This window comes from Psittacula echo (genome assembly GCF_963264785.1).
Source record: "Psittacula echo genome assembly, chromosome: 22".
NCBI classification, from domain to species: domain Eukaryota; kingdom Metazoa; phylum Chordata; class Aves; order Psittaciformes; family Psittacidae; genus Psittacula; species Psittacula echo.
The window spans coordinates 4,386,764-4,407,672 of NC_137758.1; positions in this window are offsets into that span (position 1 = coordinate 4,386,764).

The window sequence follows — 20,909 nt, forward strand, 5'->3', positions numbered from 1 at the left end:
CTTCAGCCCCATAAACTGACACGGCTGTTTATAATATTCCTAAGTGCCATTGCGTGATGATAGCAGTTCTCTGACAGGAAAAACGGACTTTTTTCCCCTTCTTTTTTAAATAAAGTTACAAAGCTGCAAGTTCCACAGAGATGTTTGGGCTATTATTCAGGGTTTGTTTGTTTTTCTGCTTCCTATAAGTGACACACTGAGGGCCATTTGCTGCCGATAATGTTACAGCGTTATTGCAGTGCTGGGGCTGAGGCGGGCAAGCCCTCACCCTGCATCAGCAGCCAAAAGCACCAGGACTGGGGCTTTTGCTGTCCTCCATGGAGCTATGGAGCAATGGAGCATGGAGCTACAGAGCAAAGGAGCATGGAGCGATGGGGCATGGAGCGATGCAGGAGGGAGCATGGAGCAATGCAGCATGAAGCAGCCTCTTGCAGCTCCTTGGCCAGTCTCCTGAGCTGCCTGCAGCTGAACTTCCTGGGAAAGAGGCTTGGATTTGAACGGCTGCAGCTTAAACATTGTTGACCTTCTGGATATAACTTATCTGTGCACATTTCATATCCTGGGGGATGAAACCATTACTTTGTCATTACTTTTGGTGTGGAAACTCCTTCATACCCATGAGGCACTTTGTTGAGTGCTGCAGTCTCATGCGATCTCCAGTGTGCTCATATTGTGCTATAAACAAACCAACCAACCCCAAAATACAGTGGCGAACAGCAGCAATCTGCTAAGCTATAAAAAGAGCAGGGATTTCTTAGCCGAGGCCTAATGAGAACAGTCACAGCCCCGAGCAGAGACCAGGGCTCATGGAAATCACAGCTCCCTGGGCTGGACGGACAGGCTGATGGAGATGGGGCCTGGTGTCCCTGAGGGGCGACGGCAAAAGCAGCATCGGGGCAGGAGAAAGATGAGCTCGGCCAAGGTGAGGAGGGCTGTTGGGGCACACCCTGCCCCTCCAACTCACTGCTTGCTGGGTCATCTGTCAGTGGAAGGTATCAGGATGGAGGTGAAAGCATCCCTACCTCAGTCTTCATCCTTGAGGAAAAAGTCCTGGAAAAGGTGACTGGGACAATGTTAGCAAAGCAGCCGATACAATGGTCACTGCCTGGAGCTTTCTACCCAGTCCCTCCTCGCAGATGGATGCAGGGCCCAGCTCTGCACCAAGGTTCCATGGAAAGGTTTGTAAAGCCGACAGAACCGAGTCCATGAGCACTAAAACAACTTTCACACAATCCCAGTCCTGTGCCGCTGCCTTTGCACTGCTGGGCTGTAGGTGCATTGCACTGGCTCACAAGGGTCCTCTTCAAACCCTCCCAGCAGCACCACTTGGTTGCAATGATGCTGCTACCTCCGCAGCTCACAGGGACTCATTTCATTCAGGTGCATATCTTTGGAAAACAAGGGTTTAGTCTTGGAGGATCCAAGCTCCTGATGCCCCTCCTGCCCTAGAAAGCTCCAGAGCAGTGCAGGCTTTTCCATGGCTGCAGCTACGGTCGATGCTGCCCCAGGTATCACTGCAGCAGCCGCAGTGCTACAGGCGTTTGCTGTGAGAGCCAGGAAACAAGAGATGGGAAGTTTATAAACATGCCGTGGATGGTTTATGGGAAGAGGTTATGAAATGCAATTAAATGTTTTATAAAGTGTCCTGATTGCACTTCTTGGTCTCCTATGATTTCCATCATAAATCAGAAAATGAGCTGTTGAACTGAAGGGAAGGGGATGGCCAGGAGGGCAACAGAGCAACATGGATGTCGGTGGGCTCTCTTCAACACGTGCTTGTGCCTGAGGTTTTGCAGGCGTGACATTCATGCTTTAGGGGATGCCCCACTGATATTGAGTCCCAAGAGGGAGGGAATTGCCCCCTGTGCATGAGTGCAGCCCTGTGTCCTTGCCAGCATCGGTGATGCCACCCTGCCTCGTGATGCCCATCAGAACAAACCCCTTTTCCACTCTCTGCAACAGCCTCCCTGCCTGATGCTGCTTATTTAATATAATCACAGAATCACAGAATAGTTAGGGTTGGAAAAGACCTTAAGGTCATCTAGTTCCAACCCCCCTCACACTAAACCATGTCACCCAAGGCTTTGTCCAACCTGGCATCACTTAATGCATCACTTTGATGACACACAGATAGTGCAGAAATCCCTGCAGCAAAGAGTCCCCCACTAACATTCTGTGTGCCCCATGTGTCAGGGGGACCCCATGTAGTGCAGAGAGCTGCAGGAATGCACCAAGCTGTGCAGCTCCATCACCTACAGTGGATCCATGGCACCAGCGTGGTGGCATCTGGACATGCAGGTGTGACCAACAACCAGCCCCTGGCACTGGTGAGCAGCAGGAGAATGTTGGCAGGGGAAAAGAAGTGAACATCAAGGGATCCAAATGAAACCACATTGAAGTGTGCAATTTATGGACTGATTCAGGGCTGCAGCTCGCTGTCTCGCAAGGGCTCCCTGGAAGGAGCAGCCGCCGGTCGGTGTTTACCCAGGACCAGCTGCAGCGCTGGCCAAGAGCTGATTGCAGCAGTCTGAGCCGCATCCTCCCAACCACCGTGGCTGCTTTGAGGTGCAGAATCTGCCTGCTCCTGGGAGACAGGGCTGGGATACAGCCTCCCATCTCCCCCTGCAAGTAAAGCTGAACCTCAGCTCTGCTGGAGTGGAACCTGCAGGGCCAGGCTGTCCTCACCCCCAGTAACCATGGACCAGTGCGTGAGAGGGACCTTGTCAAAGTGGCCCAGCTGTGACTGACGCATGAACACCTCCAAACGTGGAAAAACTGATTACCACCGCCCTAAGCCCCAAAGCGCAGTGCAGGGATCACGTCTGACATTTCGCTTCTCATCCCCGAGCTGCTGGTCCAACAGCTTGCAAGCCAGAGGTTAAGCTTCCCAGTTCCTCTTTTTGATTTGCATCATTCCCGTTTTTCCGTGTTGTTGGACACACAAAACCCAAAATCTCTTTGACTTAGCAGGCAGGGTGAGATGCTGGTTGCTTTCCCAGCTCCTCCTCATGTTAGACCCAGATGCTGCCCAGGCACTTGCCCACACCCAGAAACTCAGAGGTGAGGCAAGAACAAGTGCTGCAGCTTGGGGTGGATAAACAGACTGATAAACACATCAGAAAAGGCCCTAACGTGAGTGCGGAGCTGCCTGAGCACCATCCCTGTGCCCCTGGGCAGAGCAGGGGGACGCTCCCAGCCACACGCAGCTCCGCGTGCATGGGGCCGATTTGGCAGACGTCTTTCTATCCCTTACCAGCTAATGCAATGGAACTGGCTGACAATGGGCTCAGCGGCTGCCAAAATCCAACATGCGGCTCGCAGATGTCCCAGGGACCAGCAAACCCTGCTGGAAGATCCGTGCAGGACAAAAGGTTACCCTCAATTTGCTTCAGATGCTGCTCGCACCAGTCAACAGCCATCATTGGAGGAGAGGGCTCCTTTGGAGAGAAAAGCATAAATCCAGCTCTGCATCCAGGCTGGCGTTATCTTCTCTGGTTCAAATTAAGTGACTGGGGGTCATTTTTTATATGTTGCAATTTGTCTTTTACCTGAGGCTGTTGTGGAAAGGAAAGAAAAAAAGGTGAATCTAGCACGAAAGCAGGGAAGCAGCTGTCTTTAGAGAACAATTAGCTGAGCTAATATCAGGTTCTCCCTGAAGCATCAAAACAGAGATTAAATGCAGGCAGACACAGCTAATTCCTTTGCTGTTGGGTCTGGCGATTAATCAGTGCCTGTGGCTGCACGGCAGCAGCCAGTGCGATGGCACAAACAGTCCAAATCCCAGTGATGTTACGGGACAGGAGTGGGACAGGAGAGACCCCAGCTCCTTGCCAGCACCGTCAGCATCACGTCAGCACCCCCCAGCTTGCTTTCTACAGCCAAGGAGTGAATCTGGTGCAAGCAGCCAACACAGCAACCAGACAGGGAGAGGGTGACGCCAGTGCCACCACCAAAAGCCACTGAGCATGTGTTCCTTCAGGCAACGGAGCTGTGCAGTTCAGCAAACAATGCTCCCTTGAGCATCTGCTCAGTATTTCCACAGCCAGTGACAAAGGGGTTTGAGTGTGCTTCAGTTTGAAATGGGGCTTGACTTTGTTCAGCAAGCATTTAAAGAAATTTGGTGGTTTACTGACCACTATGGTCATAGAATCACAGACTGGGTTGGGTTGGAAGGGACGTTACAGCTTCATCCAGTTCCAAACCCCTGTTATGGGATGGTGGCCGCACCATGTCCATTCAGGATGTTTTCAACACCAAGTGACTCCTTAGGTAGCTTTTCCTTGTCTTTTAAAGCAGGGAGCTTACACCACCAGCCTGGCTGGGCACTGAGGAGCCCTCCTGCAGTTGGAATTCGATGATCTTAAGGTCCTTTCCAACCTATTTTATTCTGTTCTATTCTGTTCTGTTCTGTTCTATTCTGTTCTGTTCTGTTCTGTTCTGCAGCACTAGGCTCCTCGCCAGCACTGGGGCAGGAAGGGAAACTTAGCTTCCATCAAGGGCTCTGAGGAATCTATATGAGGAAAAGCGTCCAAGCTTCCAAACTCACCTGCGCTTTGCTGCCAGTGCCTTGGGGCAACTGAGCTCCCCATCAAGCCCCATGGTGCAGCATTCCAGGGATAACCTGCCACGGGGAGACAAAGCATAACTTTGCCCTGAATTGTCCATCATAAACCACTCTCCCAGACTTCTTCCATAGAAGTTTGGACCTAAAGCCTGTGATTTGTTGCAATTTGGTCAGAACTCCAGCAGCTCCATTCCCTAAGCAGGCTCTTTTCAATACAATTGGTGATTTAATGGAAAATATGATTTCCCCTTTGCTGAAAGCAGGTACATTTGGTGTTTCCAGTGAATGAAAAGAAAAGCTTCTAGGAGAAAACCCAATCTGATGGAAACCTGTTACACCCACGCTCCTTGCAGCACCCAAGGAGAGTTCCCTCTCAACACCCAGTGTTAGACCCGGCTAGCAGCGAACCACAGGAGTGCTTTGGGTCAGCCTCTCTTTTTCCAGCACTTGGATTATTTTTCCTCCTGAGGATGGGGCTGGGAAGGGCTCAGCCTTCAGCTCCACACAAATCCTGCCCTTTTGGTAAAGTGTAATAAACTTCTCCCCCTGACACATAGGAAAATGTTTTAAGGCAAGACTTTATAGAGAGCATCAATCACTTCGGAGGTGATGGAATTGCTGCAGAATTATAAGCAAGTCTGAAGTGTCTACAGAGGACTCTAAACACTGTCTTCTATTTATTCTCTGTGTCCTTTGTAAATGTAAACTCCGGGGCAGGCCAGAGGCCCTTCCGTCTGCACGGCTTGTCAATCCAGCACCTTTCACCACCACTAAAATCACAATTAAAAGAAAGGGGGATTACAAAAACAAACACAGAGCTCACGCCTGCAAGTGATGGCTGCGGACTGTTGTGCAGGCAGATCCTGCCCTGAATCCATGTCTTCCCACTGGGAGAGCAGGACCCCAGAGCCACCTTCTCCCCAGTCCTCCTCGCTGGTATCCTTCTATTACAGTGAGCAGGAGCAGGATGAGGTGGAGGAGGGCTCAGGTCCTGGCCACAGCACCCTGGGTGAAAGCAAATTATTACCTTGGAGATGATGGGATGGAGACGTGGCCGGACACACGAGCTCCCACATGTGCCCCCGCATGGGCAGGTTTTTATCTCCTACAGACATTAGACTACCAGTGAGGAACGGTTAACGGTGCACCTCTGAATAAACACAGATTATGGCTCTGAAAGGCTCCAAGAAGATCAAGCGGAGGACAGTGCGCTGACAGCAGGATGGAGTTGGGTGTGGGAGAGCCATCCCAGCTGGAATGCCGCTCAGAGGACCGAGCATGAGAGTGGGAAGTGACTTCTGCTTCCACAGAAAGAAAAAAGAAGATAAAAGCTCTTTAAAGCCTTAAAAGAATCTATATGATGAACTTCTCTTTGCCAAAATAGCTGGAAAAGTGTATTTTACGTGTTGAAATGTCCCCTAGCTGCTCTAGCACAAAAAAATGCCTGTTTTGAAAAATACCTTCCACAAGAGACTTAGTCCATCCTTTGGAGCATCTTTGTCCCAGCTGGGGAACAAAGCCAGTGCACTCAACATGGAACCTGCAGTGGGACGAGCTGCAGTAGTTTGTCCTGCCTTTGAGGGGGTCAGGGGATGCCTGTGGAACTAGAAAACTGGGACAATTTAGGTTATTTGCATTAGCAGATAGCTTGGTAGAAACAAGCAGCTCTTTCACACACAATTGTGCACATCCATGAGCATCACTGTGTTAAACAGACCCTATGTAGTTAAGCTCCTGCTACAGCTGACAACATGGGGCAAACCAAAGCCCACCCTCCCTGTGGCTGAAGGGCAAGCCCAGGTCCCGCTTGGTCCTGCTGGGAACTTGCTTTAGCAGGTATGTCCCTGGTCTTGCAGCATCTCTGGTCCCCTCAAAAGCCATTTGTCCTGAAAGACAATCCAGAACACGGTTATTTCGGCAGCAAGGCAGCATTTCAGTGTCTCCCACCAGCTCGTAATATTCCTCACTAAGTCACGCTAACAGCCGGGGCTCAGAGCGGCAGCGCGGGGCACAATGCAGGGAGGTCCCTGCATCCGCTGGTACTCGCTGTGTCCCCCGCACGCCCCTGCCGCCGCTCCCGCCGGGCCGCAGCCAGCAGGTAGCGCTGCGGCTCCGTCCCGGGCTTCGCCGTGTCCCCGCGCCGCCGGCCGGGACCGCCCGAGCTGCGGCACCGACGGGGTCCCCGCTCGCTCCGAGCCGCCCCTGCAGGCGGGGTCCGTGCAGGAACATCCGTCGGGATCCCCAGAGTGGGACGTGCCTGGGAGTGCTGCGAGGGTGGGAGCGGGGAGCTCCGGTGGCCCGAGGGAGCCAAGATTTGGGCTTCCATAGGATCACAGAGTGCGTTTTGTTGGAAGGGAGCTTAAAGCTCATCCAGTTCAAACCCCTGCCGCGGGCAGGGACACCTTCCGCTACAGCAGCTTGCTCCAAGCCCCGTCCTTCAACACTGCCAGGGATGGGGCAGCCACAGCTTCAGCTCCCAGGCTGAGCTCCCAAAGCTCCATTGCTTTCTGTTCGGATGTTCTAGCAGCAGGTACCCACTGATCCACACAGGAGCGGTTTCCAGCCTGTTTTCCTTGTTGTCAGTGCCACCAACTGCCAGGCATGACACTGGGCACAAATTCTTGTATTACCTGTTCTGCCGAACAACTCCATGATCCTGACTCCCATTCCTTACTGCTGCCTGCATTTAACTACAGAGCTGCAAGGAAAGGATCAGTGTTTCCCTGAGCATCACCCCGCCTTTTCTCCATGACAGGCTGCCTTGGTGCTATCGCAGGAGTTAATAACAGCATTATCAGGGGCACAAGGCAAACCCTTCCTTTCTGCACTGCCTGGTTCTTCCCATCTGATAACAGAAACGATTCCAGGGATGCAAGGAGACGGCTCCCTGTGAATTCCCTGCCATATGCCTGGACCCGAAGCACAGGGCAGGAGCAGAGCCTTGGACAAGAACTCTCTCAGTTGCCAGGTGGGTTGTGAAAACAAAATCTGCCTCTTAACACAGCTCCTCAGGGAGCTAAGAATAGCTCTGAAGCGCTTGTTCCTCAATTGCAGGAGCAGATTCCTTCTCTTAATGAACGGACTTGGTTTGTCATTAGCTACAAAGGAAAGAAGCCAGGGTGAGAGAGAATCAAGCCTCAGATTTGGACAGGCTCTGGTGCCGCCCACCAGCACCAGCACGTGCAGCTCACCCTGTGCATGGGCTTACACTGAGCTCCAGAGCAGCTCCGACTCCTGTATGTGTTAAAGACATCAATGCTGGGTAGCATCATCCTCAGTGCTGCTGCCACAACCACCACAGCGGCTGGTGCTTGGCTCAGGGAAGGTTCAAGGCCCATAGAAAGGTGGCAAGCAGGAGAAGTGCTGCAGAAGTGCTGCAGGGGAGAAGAGGGGGCCTGGGACCTTCCAGCCTCTTGATTCATCCTGCTAAGGAAAAACTGTAAGGATGAGTTTTCCCTGGGAGAACAGGTATCGCTTCCCAGTGCTGAACTGGGAAATGGGTGTTTCCATCCCCTTCGTGCCTCCAGCATGGCCTGCGCTGTCCTACGGCCATCAGGACTGAGATCAACCCAGTGACCTTCAGCCTGAGAAGGATGAGCCTCTGCCCTTGTGTTAACAGGGCACATGATTAAATGCAGCTCCTCGTCGGTGAGCATCTCCTGGACCAGCTGTTAATGGGAATATGTGACCATGACCCACAGGCCCTTTCAGATCTGCCTGCTACCTTGTGTGGAGCCCTCAGGGAAATCTCAGGCCATGGCCAAGGGCGGCAGGATGCAATCCTCTGTCCAGGGCATTACCTCCCTGGCACAGCAGCGATGTGCCCATGTGCACAGTGGGTACGAACTCACCCTCCTGCAGCAGCATCTCCTCCAGCAAGTCCTGTACCCGCAGTGGGCAGCAGTGCATGGCCCCTGTGCCAGCCTGGCCCTCCTGCCTGTGACACTGGTGGCACTTTGAAGCACCCATGCTGCCAGCACAGCTCTGGTTTGGGTTGGAAGGGACCTTAAAGATCATCCAGTTCCAACCCTCTGCCACGGGAAGGGGAACACGGTCACAGTTGCAACAAGTCCTGCTCCTGGCCTGCTCTGGAATGCCAAAGCATCCCCATGGCCCCAGCATTCCATCCCGGTGCAAGCAGCTGATCCCTGTAGATCGCACCCGCAGCCTTTCCCAGGGCTGACCCCAAGCACCCAGCTTGGCAATGTGGCCCCCATAACTTTGTGCAGGCAGTTTGTTTCCGCTCAAGAGCTGCTGTAGCAAAAGTGCGATACCAGCAAAAGCTGGCAGGGAGTCCAGAGGCCAGGCCTGGAGCAATAGTCTGATAAAGCTGTGTTTATACCAGGAATTTCTTTGGCAGATTAATCAAGGGAGTGAAGTAACATATGGGAATTAGCCGGAGACACCATAACGGGAATCTCAGTGCAGGGCCAGGTGGGCAGCTCACCCCTGGAAGCACCACAGCCAGGGTCACCTCTGCCCAGCACGGCAAGGAGTTTAAACTGGGATCAGTGCTGCAGCCCTGTGCCAGAGCAAAGCAGGACCCGGCACCGAACTCCCCTCCAACAGTGAGAAGAGAGGAGCCAGGGCAGCAGCTCCCGCTGCCGGCACACGCCTGCCCATGCTTCCAGCCCCGCGGCATTCGAGACATGATGGGTATCAAGGACACAGCCAACGGAAAGGTCTCATCCTCACCCTCACCCTCACCCCCCGCTGGTTTCGCCAGCTCTGGACTCAGGTTGCGCTTGGAGTTTAAAAACACACAAGGTCAAAATTCCCCAGGGAGCAGATGAGCGGCCCGGAGACGGCCGCGAGGCTCTGGTGTGTCAGTCAGCAGGGGCCGGATGCCAGTCTCCACTATGGATGCATTTCGTTTCCCAGTGACTGGGATACCAAACTTTTCCCGGACTGAGGGATTATTCCCAGAGCCAGGCACCCGGGAACATGCTGTGTGCCTGTTCAAACAGCCGTTTGCATCACAGCCGTGCCTGTGCGTCCAGATTGCCAGGTGCTGCTCCAAGGAGCATCCGGCTGCCAAGTCTGGCAAAGGGCAGGAGCAGGAGCAGATGTGCTGGGAGGTGAGACCGCAGCGGAGAGTGTGGGAACGCTCCGCTGACCGCAGATGGCTGTTTGCAGAGGCAGAAGCCTTCCTATTGCTTCCTTCTTCATTTGGAGAGGAACAAGATGGACTCTGATCTCTGTCTGAGCAACTGCAACGAGCCAAAACACACCCCGAGCAGTAACAAGGCGGCAGCGGTCCAGCCAGTGCTGTGCAAAGAAAAGCAATAGGACAAAAGCCTTCCTCTAGCCCAGCCCTGGCATAGCACTGGTAGCAGTAAGCACTGTGGGAAATGACTCCAGGATGATCTCTGTGCGTTGTAGGTCCTGGAAAGCGACCTGTTCAAGTGATGTGCTCACTTTATAGTGCCTCTGCTGCTCCCAAGAGCTGCTCCACTGCTCCAGCAGCAGGACCGGGCTCATGGGCTGACAGCGCCCACAGCGGACATGGGAACGTGAGGCCAGAAGCCCCTGGAGGACATGGTTTTGACTCGGTTCTCACTGCTCCCTGGCTTATTACAGTATCTCTTGCAGTAAAGCAGCGCGCATCTTTACCAAGCATGATTTGTGAGAGCTGATGGGCTCTAAGGACACAGCAGCTTGCTGAGGAAACACCACGTCCCTGCTGCTTCGTCCTCCCAACAGGCTGCAGGAGAGAGCTCCAAGCAAAGCATATCAATTTGGTTAGGATGGGCTCTTGCAGAGCAAGAGATCCAGGTTGGCCAGGATACATTGGAACTCTTTGATCTCCTCATAAATCCATCGAATCTGGCTTGGTGCTACCTGCAAAGCTTGCCCTAGAGCTACAAGTACACACGCTCCCGACCCTGGATCACCATAACACATCCCAGCATGGCTCCGGCTGCTGCAGCAGGAAGGACACATGCTCAGGTATTAGCCCTGAGCCAGTTGTGGAGCGGGAGCCCCATCACCATTCCTGGCCTTAGGAAGGGCAGAGCCAGGCACTAGCTCCTTGGAGCCAGGTCCCAGTGCGAGCGAGGCTTCCTGCCCTGGGCTCTCTGCTCGGACTGCAGCAGTGGAACATATGGGACCCGTTAGCTGGAAGCATATAAAATTCAAAGCTGTATTAGTCATCGGCTCCGTCATGTTCATTCCACTGCTGGTAGACACCGCTCTTGCAGAAGCGACCGACAACTGCTTGTGTTTCTACTGTCAGCTCCAATAAACAACTGTGTTTAATGCTGCGGGGGGGAGAAGGGGCTTGGAAACGCGATCCAAAAATAACAAGTTTTAAGCACGATATCCTCATGGGCTAAATGGCTCTGGCTCTCCCCAGTTTGCCTTGCTGCACTAGGGGGAAGTGAGGGCTAAAAGCCGAGATGACCCCCTCCTAATAAATCACTGACCCCCCATGTGCTGCCCCAGCACAAGCCCCCTGCACAGTCGCACAGCACGCAGGACCCCCTGAATCATGCACCATTAACATTCTCTGAGTGACATCTCCAAAATGCTTCAGGGATAAATTAGTTGCTGGCTGATTTGCAAAGCATTTAGGCAAAATTATTAGGAGGTGCGTTGGTGGGGAGCCAAGGGCTGGATCACGATGGGGCCCGCGCTCCCATGGGCTGCTCCAATGGTGCGTGCTCCATGGCCCTGGGGAGCTCAGCCTGGGTGCTGCGGGCACCCAGCCAGGTGCCACCCCAGCAGAGTCAGGCACCAGCCAGTAAACATGGCTTAACTCCTGCCCTCATAACAGGCTTAAGTGCCCTGGCGCTGCTGGGTAAACAGGACTGTGCTGGATGCATTCAGCCACTTGGCAGAGGCCCTTTAGGCATCTCAGCAGCTTCACAAGCCCTCCCATGCCCTGAGAGTGGCCTCGCCATCAGAAAGCACCCAGAGCCCAGTGGCCACAGTCAGCCCATCACCTGCCCACAGCCCCACTGCCCACCAGCATGGCCAGGTACCAGCAGGCAGGATTCAGGGGATAAGCCATTCTAGTGCTGGGCTGCACCCCCAGAGCATGAGCAGCAGGTAGAGGAGGGGGATTCTGCTCCTCTGCTGCACTATGGGGAGACCCCCCCTGCAGTCCTGATCCAGCTCTGGGGCAGCAGCACAAGAGGGACGTGGAGCTGTTGGAGCGAGGGCAGAGGAGGCCATGGAGATGCTGCGAGGGCTGGAGCAGCTCTGCTCTGGAGCCAGGCTGAGAGAGCTGGGCTGGGTCAGCCTGGAGAAGAGAAGGCTCCTGAAGGGGAGACCTGAGAGCAGCTCCAGTGCCTAAAGGGGCTGCAGGAAACCTGGAGAGGGGCTTGGGACAAGGGCCTGTAGGGACAGGCCAAGGGGAATGGCTTTAACCTGCCAGAGGGGAGACTGAGATGAGCTCTTAGGCAGAAGCTCTTCCCTGTGAGGGTGCTGAGGCGCTGGCCCAGGGTGCCCAGAGAAGCTGTGGCTGCCCCATCCCTGGCAGTGTTCAAGGCCAGGTTGGTCACAGGGGCTTGGAGCAAGCTGCTCTAGTGTCTGAGGATACCACAGTCCTACTAGCATCTTCCCAAAGACGTCAGTCAGGATGGGCAGCAGTGTTAATAGCACAGTTACCTTCTCTCTTATGTTGCTGTCTCATTTTTCATCGACTCTTCCAGCTGAAGCTACAACCCAGACTGTGGGTGCCCTTGTGTCCCCAAGCCAGAGCAGTTCCCACCTCTCCATGCAGAAACCCAACCTGCCCGGCTTAGAAGCGGGACTGGGGCACGGGGGATGTGGAATGAGAGGTTCCCGCAGAGCTAAACTGGAAGAGACAAGAAGAAATAAACACACAGCAGCAGCAGGCGAAGGGGGTCCGGGGGCACCCTCCCAGCCCGCGGCGAGGGGCAGATCTGGGTGATAGCAGGAGCTGCAGGAGAGGAGCGCGCAGAGCTCAGCGCGTCTGCTCCTCATCAGCGGCACCACCAGAGCCCATGGGAGACCCTGGGGGGAAAAAGAGCCACGGTTACACATGCTCAGCTCAAGGAAAAACGTGGTTCACAAGAGTCTCTCTCCATTACCTTTTGGAGGTGATACGGAGTTCTGAGCTATATGATATATACACATGGTATGGAGTTAGAGGGCTGGGCAGCTGCTGCTGGAAAACCCGAGTTAGGGAGAGAAATGTCTCCCCAAATTTATTGTATTTACTTTCTCCAGTGTTTTCTGAATTTCTTACTCTTCTCTAGTTTGTATTATACACATTTATCAGCTTTCCTTCAGGCTTTTAACCCCAAATTCACTGTCTTAGGTTATAGCAGAGAGAGATGAAACGGATATTCCTGAGGCTGAACGTGGCATCTGCTCAGCGAATGGGCTAGAAAATCAAAGGGCCAAAATGAACCCAAACCAAGGGCTGCTGTGCCCTGGAATCTTCTGTGTCCTGGGTGTCAAGGGCTTCCCACAGATCTCCTCACCTCCTCCTAGATGTGGCACTGCACAGCTGCTAGAAGCACCCTCACATTTCATTACTGGCTCTATTGATACACTCCTTATCCATCACTACTGGATTTTTGCTTTTTTCCAAGGAAAAAATGGGCAAAACCAACTAAAATTGCTTATTTCATAGAAATCTCATTTTTAAAGAGTATTTACAAATGCTCCTGGAAACCAAGGCAGCCACCAGTGAAATAAACCCCACCAGACTGGGTTCTGCCTGTAAGCAGCCAGCAATGGCAGGAGGGTGAAACTCCCTGAGATAAAGGAGAATGTGAGCAAAAATTGCATTTAAAACCTAGCAAATGTATAGGTAAGGAGCAAAATTAGCTCCCTGGCTGTAAAACTATTGAAGGCCACAGCCCCAAACATAGACAATGGGATCAAAGTTGGGATTTCCCCGCATTCCGGCCAGCCTCAATGGAGCGCCCACCATGCCCACCGTGATGCCTGGGGGTCATAAGCTGCTCAATAGAGTTCAAAGGGGCCCACACAGCCTTGCAGGGCTCCCGGGGACACACACACAATTCCCAGGATTTCTGGGGCCTCGCTTCCCAAAGGGAGGGGAGCAGAGCTACAGGCGGGGGTGAAGAGGGCAGGGACACCCCCAGTGACCCCAGTGCCTGGAGGGACTGGAGAACCTCCCCCAGCGCTGGGATAATGCCGGCTCCTGCTGGCAGGATTAGCCCTATAGCAGGACAGCTGAATCAGACGCTCAGCCCATAACAGGATTACGCTTTGGGAACTCCAGTGAAAATACAGACACCCTGCCTGCGGTGTGGCTGGGGCAGCTCCACGCGGCTCCCACATCCCCTGCACCCCTACTCGCAGAGCATCCCTCCGGATACACTCCTGTTTTGTCTGAAATGTCGTAGCAAAGCATTGGGCTGAACGCCTTGTGCACACGCAGGGAATGGCTCAGCTTCCCATCCCATCCCAGCAGCGTGAGGAATGGGTCAGAGCCAACTGGGAGCTGCTCCTCAGGGCACACACCCTTTAGGGTGCTGGGCAAGGAAGGGGATGTCCCATCATGCAAACACCACAACCAGATACCAGATACGCAGGAGAGAAGCTGGCAAATCTCCGCTTCCACGTTTGATACCCCTGCTATCAGGGGGATCTTTCAATATTCTCTAGTAACTCTGGATCAAACCCTCAATTTCCATGGAAACACAAACCCTCGGGTGTCCAACATAAGGGTCTTCTCTGCGTTCCTCCAAAGAGCCTGGATGCTTCCCAAATCACACTCCTCACCCACCAGGATTAACTAAATGATCAGGTCAAAAGCAAATCACAAGCACAGCTCTGTGAGGCGCTGCTCTCGTTACATCCCTGTTCCCTTCAACAGCAGATTTGCACCAGACCAGGCACATGGAAGCACCAAGCAAAATAGAGTCGTACCATTTCCAGGCTAACGATGATTTTCACTTGCTCCCTCTTCCACAATAGCTCTTGCTGCTTAATACTGGCTCCTGACAGCAGCACACAGGTTATCAGAGCAAACACTCTGTACTTGGCACACCGGGGCTGAAAGCACAGCTTGCTCCCTTGACTCCTTGTTGGATTTCAGAGAGGCTGGCAAGCAAAAAGCTGATCCAATTTAGCCCCAGTTCATTATCTGACATAGCATGACACTGGGACACTTGCAGACATAATCCAGCTTCCTCCTGCCTTGCAAGATGTATTGACCAAAGGCAAGAAAACAGAGCATTAATAGCTCTCTGCTGTGCAGCTGAATCCAGGCAGCAGCAATGAGATTCTTTGGGCTATTTCTATCCAATCGCACACAAGAGTAAATCAGAAGCTTCCTCAGCCTTCCATTAAATTTCTCTCTCAGTGTAACACAGACCAGAATTTGTCCTCATTTTTTACACTTTTCTGGTATTTTAAAAAACACTAAAACTCTTCAGCTTCCAGCTGAGCTTAAGATAAAAGTTAACCTCTGAAGCACACCAGCATCTTTCATGTAAGGCACAATACCAAGAGGGCTTTTACAGCCAGTTTAGATCCATAACGTGTATTTCACACTGCCTCTGCTTGCCCCCATCCCCACCTGCCTCCGGGAGCCAAGGTACAAGGGAACCACCAACCTTCACAACACACCTCAGATGGTGGCAAGAGCCAGGAACGCCAGCTCTGCCTTGTTGAGCTGGAGGCCAGCCCATGTCACCAGGGGTGACAGCAGGCAGCACAACAAGGAGAGTGGTCCCCAGTGAGACCCATGGAATGAAACTGGCCAGGACTGGTTATAAATAAGAGGAGAAATCATCATCATAGAATCACAGCCTGATTTGGGTTGGAAGGGGTCTTAAAGCTCATGCAGTTCTTAAAGTCACGGGCAGGGACCCCTTCCACTGGAGCAGCTTGCTCCAAGCCCCTGTGTCCAACCTGGCCTTGAACACTGCCAGGGATGGGGCAGCCACAGCTTCTCTGGGCACCCTGTGCCAGCGCCTCAGCACCCTCACAGGGAAGAGCTTCCTGAGATCTCACCTAAATCTCCTCTGTGTGAGGTTAAAGCCACTGTCCTGGCAGATGCCTCGCATGATGCAGGGCTTTGTAATAACCTGTTATCTGATCTGGAGTTCTCTGGCCTTTCCTCTCAGGCGGACTGTCCTTCAAGCCCATTCAGGGACTATGAGTCACTGAAGAAGCACTTAAAATCCATCCTCGATGATAAGCTTAGAACTATGTGCGGTGCATTTCCTGCCCTAGTTTGGAATTACACTTGGGCTCTCCGCACTTCCTCCCTTATTCCACCTTCTCTTTCTCCTTCCAAATTCCCCGCCACACTGAGCTGCAAAGCTCTGAGTGGTTCAGCAGACATTCATCCAGACCCAGTGACTACACTGGGGCTGTAACAGGCAGCTTGCAGCCAGGAAAGATGATGCCTGTGCTGCTCACAGGCAGCCTGGGGACACACAGCGTTACCTTCTACGAAGTGCAGAACAAAAACCATGGGATCTTTGATCACCAAAGCTGCTGTGATGCTGCCACCAGCCCATGAGCAGCTCCTCTGCTCACCCCAGGACCTGGCAGAAGGCTCTGGGGTGGCTCAATCCGCTGTGGTGGCAGCAGGATGGGCTCACAATGGAAAAGAAAAGGCAGCTCAGTGCTGTGGTGTCAGCAGGGCTGAGGTCCTGCAGGGTGAGGCAGGCTGTGTGAGCAGCGGTCAGCAGCCCGGCGCATTTCTCACCTCTGCCCGGATGAACGTGAACTCGAGAGCCCTGGGAGCGGGTTCGTGACACCAGCAGTAAATCGTCATCGCTGTCGGGCACTCATCCGAGCAGCATCAGCGCTCGGCAGCATCCCCCGCGCCATCAGCTGCATTCGGTAACAGATTTGCCTTACATGAGTGAAATGATTGCTCCTAATACTTAGACACCAGTCGTATTCCAGAGGAAAGGGAAACATAAATCCTTCCTTGTGCTGACAGTGACAACCCACATCCCAGATACAAGGGGACTAATTAAGCCTGGTCATTCCAGCCAAAGCCCATCCAGCGTGTTTGTACAAGCTTTGTGGTCAAAGTGTGCAAAGGATTTGGCCCTGTTTCCCCATATTTATTAATCACAGGAAAAATTCTCCGTTTAGAAATAATGTTAGAGATAGACCTGATAGGGTTCCCCCCCCGCCTTGGCCATTTACCACTTGGCAACAGAGATGGAGTTCTGCCTTTGCAAAACATTTTGAGACCTGTTTCTGTTCCAATTCAGAATCACCCACCCCAAAGCGTTCCAGGTTATCTGTAAAAGAAAAGCTGGAGAAATGGATGGCTTGAAATGCTTCAACTGATAAACTCTAAATAAATTACTTTAGCTGCAATTTTGTTTTGCATTGAAAATGTGCAAAATCACAGGACAAAACGTCACTGGAAATGGAAAAGGTTGTTTTGGAAACTCAGGAACAGAACTTCTGGTGCCCTGGGGATCACCTTCCCTTTCCCCAAAGCTTGACAGAGTTTCACAAAACATTTCAAGTTTGATGTGCTGGGTTTTGAGGGGAGCTGAACTGCCCCTGATGGGGAGGGTGAGGAAAAACCCCAGGAGCAAAGATAACAGCTGGAAACCCAGACAAGGCACAGCAGTGCTGTACCCTTCCAGCTGGGCTCCGGTGCTCCTGCCCTGGTTTAGGCTTGGCTTTGGCATCCAACTGCTCCATGAGTGTCGGGAGATGTCCCTATGGAAGGTGGCGGCTCCAGGGATGCAGGACAGGCTCCGCTCCCGTTAAAACCCACTTCAAACCCTGGTTCTAAATAAAGCAGCCGCTGACCTCGGCGATCCATCAGTGCCCGGTGTCTCCGTGCGATGTTACCCTGTGTTTTTCCACAGCCTTGTCAAACTCCAGCCCCTCCTGACTCGCCGGTGACAGCCGGGGCTCGCGCCTGCCAGACAGCACTGGGGTGGGCGCAGCAGCGCGAGGGAGAAGCCGGAGCCCGGCAGGATTTATGGCTGGTTCCTCCCGGCATGCTCTCCCCGCCGCACACACACTACACAGATGCCTCTGGAGGAGGACGGAAACCGGGGCTGCTTGGTGTGGCGCGGTGAGGTTTAGGTGTTATTGCACCATTTCTGGCCTTCGGTGACTTTGATGAGTAATGCAGCTGGATTTGCGGCAAGCGATCTGAACCTGGTTACCTGTGCAACCCGAGCTGCGTTTCACCAGCCAAGAGGAGCCCATCGGGCTGGCAGACAGGAAGGGAAGGGATGAAGCCAGGTTCATGCTGATGCCATGGTGCAGGATGGGTCCTGTGATGGGAAGCTGACTCTTCCCGCCTCTGTCTGGGCACGCACAGAAGGAGAGACTGATCCCGCATTGTGTGTGCCCAGACATCAACAGAGGCCAAAGGGTTACCAGCACCACGTGGCTGCACAGCCAGGCACTTCGTGTCCACACATCAATTCATCAATTAAGCTGAGAAGGAACAGAGCAATTAACAGGGGAACCAGGGGATAGACTAACAAAGCACATGTCAGCGCTCTCCTGAAAGGGCTGGCTCGTGCCTGTTTGTTTGGCTCCTGTTTCTATGGTGGTGGAGGCTGTTATGAAGGGTCAATTCATCGTGCTGGTTATTTGTAGCTATCCAAATGTATTCTTAGCATCTCAGACCTTGGGGAGATAGCCAAGGGGCTAACCAGGGACTGCTCAGCCACTGGAGTTGCCTGCAAGGAGTCTGGAGAGTGAGCTTTCGCAATGGCCTGTAGGGACAGGCCAAGGGGAATGGCTTTAACCTGCCAGAGGGGAGACTGAGATGAGCTCTTAGGCAGAAGCTCTTCCCTGTGAGGGTGCTGAGGCGCTGGCACAGGGTGCCCAGAGAAGCTGTGGCTGCCCCATCCCTGGCAGTGTTCAAGGCCAGGTTGGACACAGGGGCTTGGAGCAAGCTGCTCTAGTGGAAGGTGTCCCTGCCTTCCAGGGGTGGCAGGGGCTTGGAACTGGATGAGTTTAAGGTCTCTTCCAACCCAAACCACTCTGTGATTCTATGATTCTTTTGGGGAATAAAAGACCTTCCTTTCATAACTAAGTATCAAAGTCATGGAGCAGGACATCTTACCATGAGCATGGTTCTTGCCTGGGACTCCACTGGTGCCACCGTGACAATGGCCATCACCGTGTCCCTGCTGTGCCCAGGCCACAAGAGAGGAGATGAGCACGGCGAGGACCATGCCACTTGCACTGACCCTGCCAGCACACAGCCCCTCTGTGGTCCCTTTTCACACAAGCTCAGGAGCTTGTTTGGGCCACACTATCCATCCCAAAATAAATCCTCAATAAACATGTTTACAATGGTGCTTTGTTGCCTCAAAAAACAGGTTTCCCCTGAGGTCAGCAGGCCTGGCACTGAGGGTTATCCCAGGACAGGGATTTTTCCCCTTGGGGTTCCAGGCAGCTGTGATTATGCAAGGCTCTGAGTTATTCCTGGGGCAACCACATGAAAGGTTAGCTTCCGAGCTGTGCCCGAGGTGCAGCAATGCCTCTGCCATGTCCCCCCAGCACCTGCGCCTGCACAATCAAAGCAGGAATCCAGCACTGCGGCAAGAGACAGCTGAGAGGGAGAACAACCTCCCCGCTCCGCACTGCCAGAGCGAGCCCTGCTCACTGCGGGGCAGAGCTTCCTCTCCCATGGGAAGAGGGCAAGGGCAGGCAAGACCGCGTTGCCTTCACCTCTGTGGAAAGATGGGGAGACTCCTGCAGAGCAGCTGTGGTTCTGGGATGCATCCCTGCCTTGCAAACCCTGCCCAGTGCTCCCCAAAGCACGCTTAAGGCTGGATGTCACCTATGGCGCAGCTCTTTTGGGCAGGGAATAGCAGAGATCATCCTCACCTGCACAGTTCCTCACCCTGCTTTCCTCCGCAGGGGTGACACCACGCAAGGGGTGACACCGGTCCCGGCTTCCAGCACCCGGAGTGAGTTTCCCAAGTGACCGACCTGCTAAGAAAATAGAGAGCTCGTTCCTTTGAAGTTAATGAATCGTGAAAGCCTTTGAAAGCAGAGCCTTGTTTATTTACCCACCGCAGCTCATGTGGATGAGGCAGCCCAGACACCCCGAGCACCGCTAATTTGAATGGAAGATCAAAGGTGGGGCTCTGCCCAGCTGAGCTGCAGTTGGAGGAGCGAGGACTGCCCTGGCAGATCCTGCTCAATGCAGGAGAACCTGACACAAATCCACACAAGTCCAGGGACAGTGCATGGGCTGTCAGTCAAGTCTTATGGAAGAGCATCAACATAGGTCACCAGGTTGACAAATACAGCACACAGAGTGCAGAGCTCGGTGGAACCTGGACCAAGCGTGCCACTCCAGCATCCCAGTTCAGCTCTGACATCCCCTGCAGACATCCACTGCCCTCCCTTCACAGAGCTGGCACTGCTGCCTGTACCACTGCCTGCACTGCTGCCTCTTGCCCTCATCCTGAAGCCAGCTACAGCCCAACCCAGAGGTCTCCTGCTCACATACAGCACAGACAAGACCTACACATCCAGAGGCATGTGGCACTTGTCACCTCTGCCCCTTCCTGTCCCATCAGAGCAGGGTCTGGAGAACTTCGTCCCCTCTCTTTGAATGAAAGCAACCCAGTAGCAGGGAAGAGCCCGTGAAATGGCCACAGCAGAGACCCAGCACACTCTCTGCTATGATGGGTCTTCTAAACAAAATCACAGCCTTCCACACATGTCTATAAATATCATCCTTTTCAGTGCCATCACTGTGTGAATAAGCTGTAACACAATATTCCGTTCGGGCTCTCAGACAAAAGGACAGCTCCAGCTTTTTGTCACTGCCGTTTTCCAAAGTATAATTGGATTATAACCGAGTGTGAGCTTCAAGTGCCCGTTTCTCTGAGGCTGGGGAAGTCGCTCTCTGATCTGCAAGAGGAATGGGAAGGAAAGAGCAGAATGAGCTGAGGTGGGTGGAGGGGAGGGGGCAGCTGAGGGCTCTGGCAAAAGGACTTTGGTGAATAATGAGGTTTACAATCACAGTAAATAATTAGGCATAGTGGGAAATGCCAGCAATGAGAGGTTACCCATTGCAGCCTAGTGCCCGCTCACCTCCAGGCTGTGGAAAGACCAGACAGCCAGGGACCACATAGGGAGGAGAGAGCTCGCAGATAAGGTTGGTCTTCACTAGCTGCCAGCCAACAGTTTCAGGGCAATGAAGGAAGGAGAGCTGAGAGCCACCAGCACATCCACCAGCTCTGCCTGTCCCGCAGCCACAGCAGAGGTGGAAGCGCTCCCACCACACTGGCACGAAGGAGCGCTGCTGGTGCTGTACCAGGGGAGTAAAGCAGTGATCTTGGCAGGGGACATCACCTCCCCAGGCAGTGCTGCGGTGTCCTGAGAACAGCCACCGTGTGCCGCCCCCCCGCAGGTCCCAGTGCAACTG